This window comes from Trypanosoma cruzi, genomic scaffold, assembly GCF_000209065.1.
Source record: "Trypanosoma cruzi strain CL Brener 1047053516809 genomic scaffold, whole genome shotgun sequence".
NCBI classification, from domain to species: Eukaryota; Euglenozoa; class Kinetoplastea; order Trypanosomatida; family Trypanosomatidae; genus Trypanosoma; species Trypanosoma cruzi.
The window spans coordinates 23,169-29,812 of NW_001849289.1; the positions used below are offsets into that span (position 1 = coordinate 23,169).

The following is a 6,644-nucleotide window of genomic DNA, read 5'->3' on the forward strand; positions in this document are numbered from 1 at the left end:
CTCGGTGCTGCTTGCAGAGAAGCGCGTTGCGTACCGCGGCGCCTACGACCTTGGCGACCTCTCCGCGTGCCTTGTGGTGCACAAGGTGAATCTGACGGGGAGCGTGCTGACCATTGCGCGCACGCAGGTGGCGGCTGTGTTTCGCGACGCTGTTGGCGTGTTGGTGGTTGGCGGCGTGGCGCTGTCGTCGCGCGGTGCGCTGTACGTGGACGGGCTGTCGGTGCAGACGGCGCTGGGGCTGTGCGTGTCGGTGGAGGGCGGTGTTGCGGCCAGCGGCGGTTCTGTGGTGGCGTTTGTTGACAGCGACTTCCTGCTGTGCAAGCACGCGGTGTCCGTGCGTGGGACTGTGAGCGTGTCGGGCTCCATTGTGGCGCTTGTGCGGAGCGACTTTGCGTCGACGGATGACTACGCGGTTGCGTTTGATTCGACGGTGAGCCTGGCCGGCGGGTCGATGCTGCTGGCGAAGGGCAACGTGCACGACGGCGTCTCGAGGGAGATGCTCCACGCGGCTGGCGCCGTGACCGCTGCTGGGAGCACGCTGAGCTTTGTGCGCAACCGAGCGCTGCTGCCGCGGATGCTTTCGGTAAACCTGTCGCTTTCGGCTGGGGCGCATTTGAGGGTGGCATGCAACGACGCTGGTGGACGCGTCCTGTCGACGGCGGAGGAGTACGCAGCGGCTGGTTTTGGCGACGCTGGGAGCATCGACTTTGTTGGGTGCGACGCCTGCGACAGGGACACGCACTGCTACGCGCCCGGGACGGCGACGGCGAGCATGAAGAACGGTGTGTGCGTGTGCGCGTGCGGCAGCGGCGGGTACGGCGAGGCGTGCGTGCCTGTGGGTGCTCCCGCACTGCCGCCCGCTGCGGGCACCGCGTCGAGTGTGTTCGTCCGCGAGAACTTGACGGTGCGGTCGGTGTTCGTTGTGCCTGCCGGCGCGAGCGAGGTGACGCTGCGCCACGTTGTGCTGGACGGCGTGAGTCCTGTGCTCTACGTGCCGTGGATGGCGCGAGACGGCGTGCGGATTGTTGTGCAGAACGTGTCGCTGCGTAACGGCGCCGTGCTGTACGTGATGGGCGGTGGAGGGTTGCGCGGTGCGGGGGCGACGGGGAGCAACGAGAGCGGGCCGGTGGAGCTGTCCGTGTGCGATGTGGAGGCGCTGAACGGTGCGCTTGTGCTGACCGGCACGTTCCCCGCGGAATCTGTGCTGACGGTGGCGGACTCCCTGCTGGTTGCCGCGAGGTCGACGCCGCTTGTGTATCTTCCCGGCTCGCAGTCCTCGCCGTACGCACCGGTGCTGGTGCTGTCGGGTCTGCGGCTCGTGCGGTCCGTGCTGGTTGTCTCCGGCGTGGCCCTCGTGACCGTGATGACTGGTGGGCGGACGGTGGTGGTGGACGGCGCCGTGCTGGAGCTCGTCGGCGGCGGTGTCGCGCTGGACGCGGCTGTGTTCGGTGGCGAATATGCGTTGTACGCGATTGCGCGCGTGGTGGCGTCGGAGGGCGCTGTGCTGCGCGTGTCTGGGAGCCAGGTGTACGCCGCACATGGATTGGTGTTCGACAGCGGGGTGGAGGCCAACGCGTCCGCCGTCGTAGTGAATGACAACGCCGGTGTGCTGACGGATGGCGCGCTGCTGGTGCTGCGGGAGACGGTGTCGTTTTTGTCCGGGTCGTGGCTGTCGGTGCGCGGCAACAGCATCAGCGGCAGGCTCCTGTCGGTGCCTCCCAACCCGCGCAGTGTGGAATTTTTGCAGAGCACGCTGACGTTTCACAAGAACGCTGGCAGTGGGCCCGTCGTGATGGACGGCACCGTTGAGCTCGGGAGCGCCGGCCGAAGGTTCGTCGTGGGGTGCCTGACGCTCAACGGGCAGGCGCTGCAGCCGATCAACTACAGGTCCGCCGGCATCATCGGGAAAGTTCGCCCCGTGGCGTGCAGCGTGTGCGACGCCGACGTGAGCTGCTTTGCTGCTGCGACGAGGGCGATGTCGGAGTCGTGCCGCTGCCGCTGTGCTGAGGGCGGGTACGGGCGCGACTGCCTGCCGGTGTACCTGCCGCGCGTAGACGGGTGCAACCGCACGCCCGAGAAACCGCTGCTGAGCCACACGGCGACGCTGACGGCGACGCGCAGCCTGACACCAACGTGGACGCCAACGCCGCCAACAACGAGCCTGAGCGCGACACGCTACAGTCCGACGAACTACGGACCGACGGAGACGCCGCAGGTGACGGAAACGGAGACGCTGCTGCCCACGCCGACCCCGGCAGCGTCGGTTACGGCGACGGAGCTGCCGACCGCGACAATGACGGCATCGGAGTCACTGAGCATGAGCCTGTCGGTGAGCAGCACGCCGTGGTGGAGCGACGTGGCGTGCCCGACACTCACCGTGACGACGACGGCGGCTGGTGGGAGCCTGACGCAGAACGACATTCGCGGCGGTGGGAGCGCCGTCCCGACACGGCTGATGGTGGCGCTGCCGCCGCCGTTCCGGTGGGCAAGCGACCCGCAGCTCGGCACGCACCTGAGCTTCGTGCCGGTGTCGACGGTGCAGCCGAGTGGGTTTGGTGGTCCGTGGGGAGCGATGCTGAGCAACGCGACGTGGGAGCGCAACGCGACGAATCCGTCCACCGTCCTGGAGCTGGCTGTGCCCGTGCACCGCAGTTACTTCATTGGTGCCGACGAGACGATAGTCATTCGCTGCGACGCTGTGGCGGTGTTTGGCGGCTGCAACGGTGTGCTACTTGGATCTTTCACCATCGCGTCTAACACGCCGCCTGCCGTTGCCAGCGCCCTCTCGGCGATCACCGGCGTTGTTGCGGGTGCAACGGCTGTTGCCGTGGTGGTGACCGGCGGGCTGGGCTCCATCCTGGAGATGCAGGCACTCGGCGTGTTTGCGAAAATGTCATGCGCCTCGGCGCAGGAGCGTGCGAGCACCGTTGCGCTGCCGTACTTCCTGTCGGTGTTCGCTGCCCTTGATCCGCTGTGGATGGTGGTGGGCAACGCGCTGCTCGCCGCTGTGTTCGGGTGCGTGCACTACGGTGTGACGTCGGCCTTCCAGCGGTGGCGCGGCGTGGACGCGGCGAGTGCGTGGGCGGCGATGCGCTTCCCGAGCCTGACGTACGTCGTGGCGCACGCGATGCACCTCGGCATCTTCTTCGGCTCCGTGTTTGCACTGGCGATGCCCGGCGCCCGCGTGCAGCACTACGTGATCGGTGTCGTTGGCGTGCTGTACGGTGTGGCGTTCCCCGCTGGCGTGTGCTACTTGATTGCCCGCCACACGGGCGCGAGCTTTGCGAAGTACTGGCAGTTTTCGAGGAAGCCGCTGCACGAGCGCCTGCTGTACCCCGTCGGGTATTGGCACCCCGCGGCGCAGCAGCGGATGTACGGCGGCATGCTAACGAACATGAAGGGCAGCTACGTGTACTGGTGCGTGTTCCAGCTGTCGGTGCTGTGCGTGGTGGGTCTGATTGCGGCTGTGCACCCGCCCGTGGGAGTCTGCCACGTCCTGTACTTCTGCATGGCTGCTGTGCTGCTTGCGGGTGCGGGCGTGGTTGCCTTCACGAACATGATGCGCTCGGCCTTCCTGACGGTGATGCGCACGGCGAGCTTTGTGCTCCTTGCGGCGCTGTGCCTGACCAGCGCGGCCAACCATCTTGCGCCCAGCGACGGCGGAGCGAGGGCGTACGCAGCACTTCTGATGCTGCTGACCACTGTGCTGCTTGCGGCCACTGTGTACTGTGCGGCTGTGTGGTACGTGGAGGACCGCCACTGGCAGGAACTGCGCGAGCCGCAGCGTGGAGGGCTGGATGCGCTTCTGCGCGATGACGAGGAGAGCGACGAAGAGTTGCGGAAGCACCACGACAGGACATCATCGTCGTACGCCTCAGGCACCGCCGGCGCGTCGTCGTACCGACCACCCGCACCGCCGCAGTGGGAGCGCATAATTGGTAGCAACGAACGCAATCCAGATACCATTGACCGTCAGCCGCAGCCACTGGCAGTCGACACCCACTCCAACGCATTAAGCTTCCTGGACCGTGCATCAACTACACGCGGAAGCGTGAATCACGCTATCCTGTGACATGCGCCACGTGAAATTTGTGTGCGGTGCTGGCCGATGGGGGGAGATGGCGCGGGGCCACGGCTGCTGCGCGCCACGTTCAGTCATTGTATGGCGTACCAACAGTGTCGTTCATTTTTGTTTTCATTGGTGCTTTTCTATTGTCTTTCTTTTCTGCCAGTGTTGGCTTGACTGTCTTGTATGTTCTGGATAATGTGTGTGGAGTTTTCATCGCCCCAAGTTCTTACTTTGCTTAACTTAACTGCGCTGTGCTGTTTGTTGTAATTCTTTCTCGTTTCTCTTGTCACTCTCTGATCCGCCACCACCAGCAGCTGCTGCGTGTATATCGCTGCGTGGAAGTGGCGGGTGTGCGGTGCTGGCCGATGGGGGGAGACGGCGCGGGGCCACGGCTGCTGCACGCCACGGCCAGTCATTGTATGGCGTACCAACAGTGTCGTTCATTTTTGTTTTCATTGGTGCTTTTCTATTGTCTTTCTTTTCTGCCAGTGTTGGCTTGACTGTCTTGTATGTTCTGGATAATTTGTGTGGAGTTTTCATCGCCCCAAGTTCTTACTTTGCTTAACTTAACTGCGCTGTGCTGTTTGTTGTAATTCTTTCTCGTTTCTCTTGTCACTTTGTGATCCGCCACCACCAGCGGCCGCTGCGTGTATATCGCTGCGTGGAAGTGGCGGGTGTGCGGTGCTGGCCGATGGGGGGAGACGGCGCGGGGCCACGGCTGCTGCGCACCACGGCCAGTCATTGTATGGCGCACCAACAGTGTCGCTCATTTTTGTTTTCATTGGCGCTTTTCTATTGTCTTTCTTTCCTGCCAGTGTTGGCTTGACTGTCTTTTATGTTCTGGATAATGTGTGTGGAGTTTTCATCGCCCCAAGTTCTTACTTTGCTTAACTTAACTGCGCTGTGCTGTTTGTTGTAATTCTTTCTCGTTTCTCTTGTCACTCTGTGATCCGCCACCACCAGCAGCTGCTGCGTGTATATCGCTGCGTGGAAGTGGCGGGTGTGCGGTGCTGGCCGACGGGGGGAGATGGCGCGGGGCCACGGCTGCTGCGCGCCACGGCCAGTCATTGTATGGCGCACCGACAGTGTCGCTCATTTTTGTTTTCATTGGTGCTTTTCTATTGTCTTTCTCTTCTGCCAGTGTTGGCTTGACTGTCTTTTATGTTCTGGATAATGTGTGTGGAGTTTTCATCGCCCCAAGTTCTTACTTTGCTTAACTTGACTGCGCTGTGCTGTTTGTTGTAATTCTTTCTCGTTTCTCTTGTCACTCTGTGATCCGCCACCACCAGCAGCTGCTGCGTGTATATCGCTGCGTGGAAGTGGCGGGTGTGCGGTGCTGGCCGATGGGGGGAGATGGCGCAGGGCCACGGCTGCTGCACGCCACGGCCAGTCATTTTATGGCGCACCAACAGTGTCGCTCATTTTTGTTTTCATTGGTGCTTTTCTATTGTCTTTCTTTTCTGCCAGTGCTCATTTGATTGTCTTGTAATTTCCAGCGATTGTGTGGGAGGCTACGCGTTTGTGGCTTGGCTGCGGCAGAAGTGCGCGCTTGGGTGTTGGAGCCCGCTGCATGCATTTTTTTTTTTTTTCGTGTGGCATCAGGTGGTGTGTGCTGTCCCGAAGTCCTGCCTCTCTCCTCCTGCCTGTTTGTTTTCCGTCCGCTGTGGCACTGCGGTGCACGGGCGAAGTAGTCGTCTGTATTCTTTTGTGATGCATCGCATCTCACGCTTTGCTGCGCAGTTGGTTTGTGGGGGACGAAGTTGTGCCACGACGCGTGGGGATGATGCCAGCCGCGCAGAGCGCAAGGAGGACGTTGTGAAGCCGTGGGGTGTTGCCGCCACGGGCCCGAGGGGTGTGGACTATGACCGCGTCCTCACGATTCAGGTCGGAGCCCGTTGATGAGCCCCTTCTGCAGCGGCTGGAGGAGACACGCAACGGACGGAAGGAGCGCGCGCAGGCAACCGGCACCGCACAAGGGGAGGCGGGACGAATGGCATTGCTCCATTTTTTCCGCCGCGGCATTGTCTTCTCCCACAGGGATTTTGGAACCGCCCTTGACTGCGTGCGTGCGTCCTTTGCGACGGGGACACACCGCGCGTACTTGTACACTGGCCGTGGACCGAGCGCGCAGTCGATGCACATTGGCCATGTCATACCGTTTTTATTGACGCGGCACCTGCAGGATGCGCTCGGTCTTCCGTTGGTGATTCAGATAACCGATGATGAGAAGCACTTCTTCCGCGACATTCCCGTCAGCGGGGAGAGGGCGAGCGGGTTGGTGGTGGAGAACATAAAGACATCGTTGCCTTTGGCTTCGATCCACGCAAGACATTTATATTCCGCAACACGGTGTACATGGGGGACATGTGCCCAACTGTCGTGCAGGTGCAGCGCATGTTGACGCTGAGCGCTGTGAAGAATACATTTGGCCTGAAGGATAGCGACAATGTTGGAAAGGCAGCCTTTCCAGCGGTGCAGGTCGCGCCGTGTTTTAGCAGTGCCTTCCCCCGTGTGCTACGACGGCTAGCTGGGGACCCGCCGCTGAAGTGCATCATTCCCTGTGCAATTGATCAGG

The 6,644-nt window shown here is 62.1% G+C and overlaps 2 pseudogenes, besides 1 other annotated feature; both read left to right on the top strand.

The window, feature by feature from the left end:
* Window positions 1-4,072, top strand: Tc00.1047053508419.20 (annotated as a pseudogene; the record flags this gene model as incomplete).
* Window positions 1-6,644: a sequence feature (areas not merged during assembly with more than two copies in the genome that could not be assigned to a particular haplotype).
* On the top strand, window positions 5,931-6,644 carry Tc00.1047053508419.30 (annotated as a pseudogene).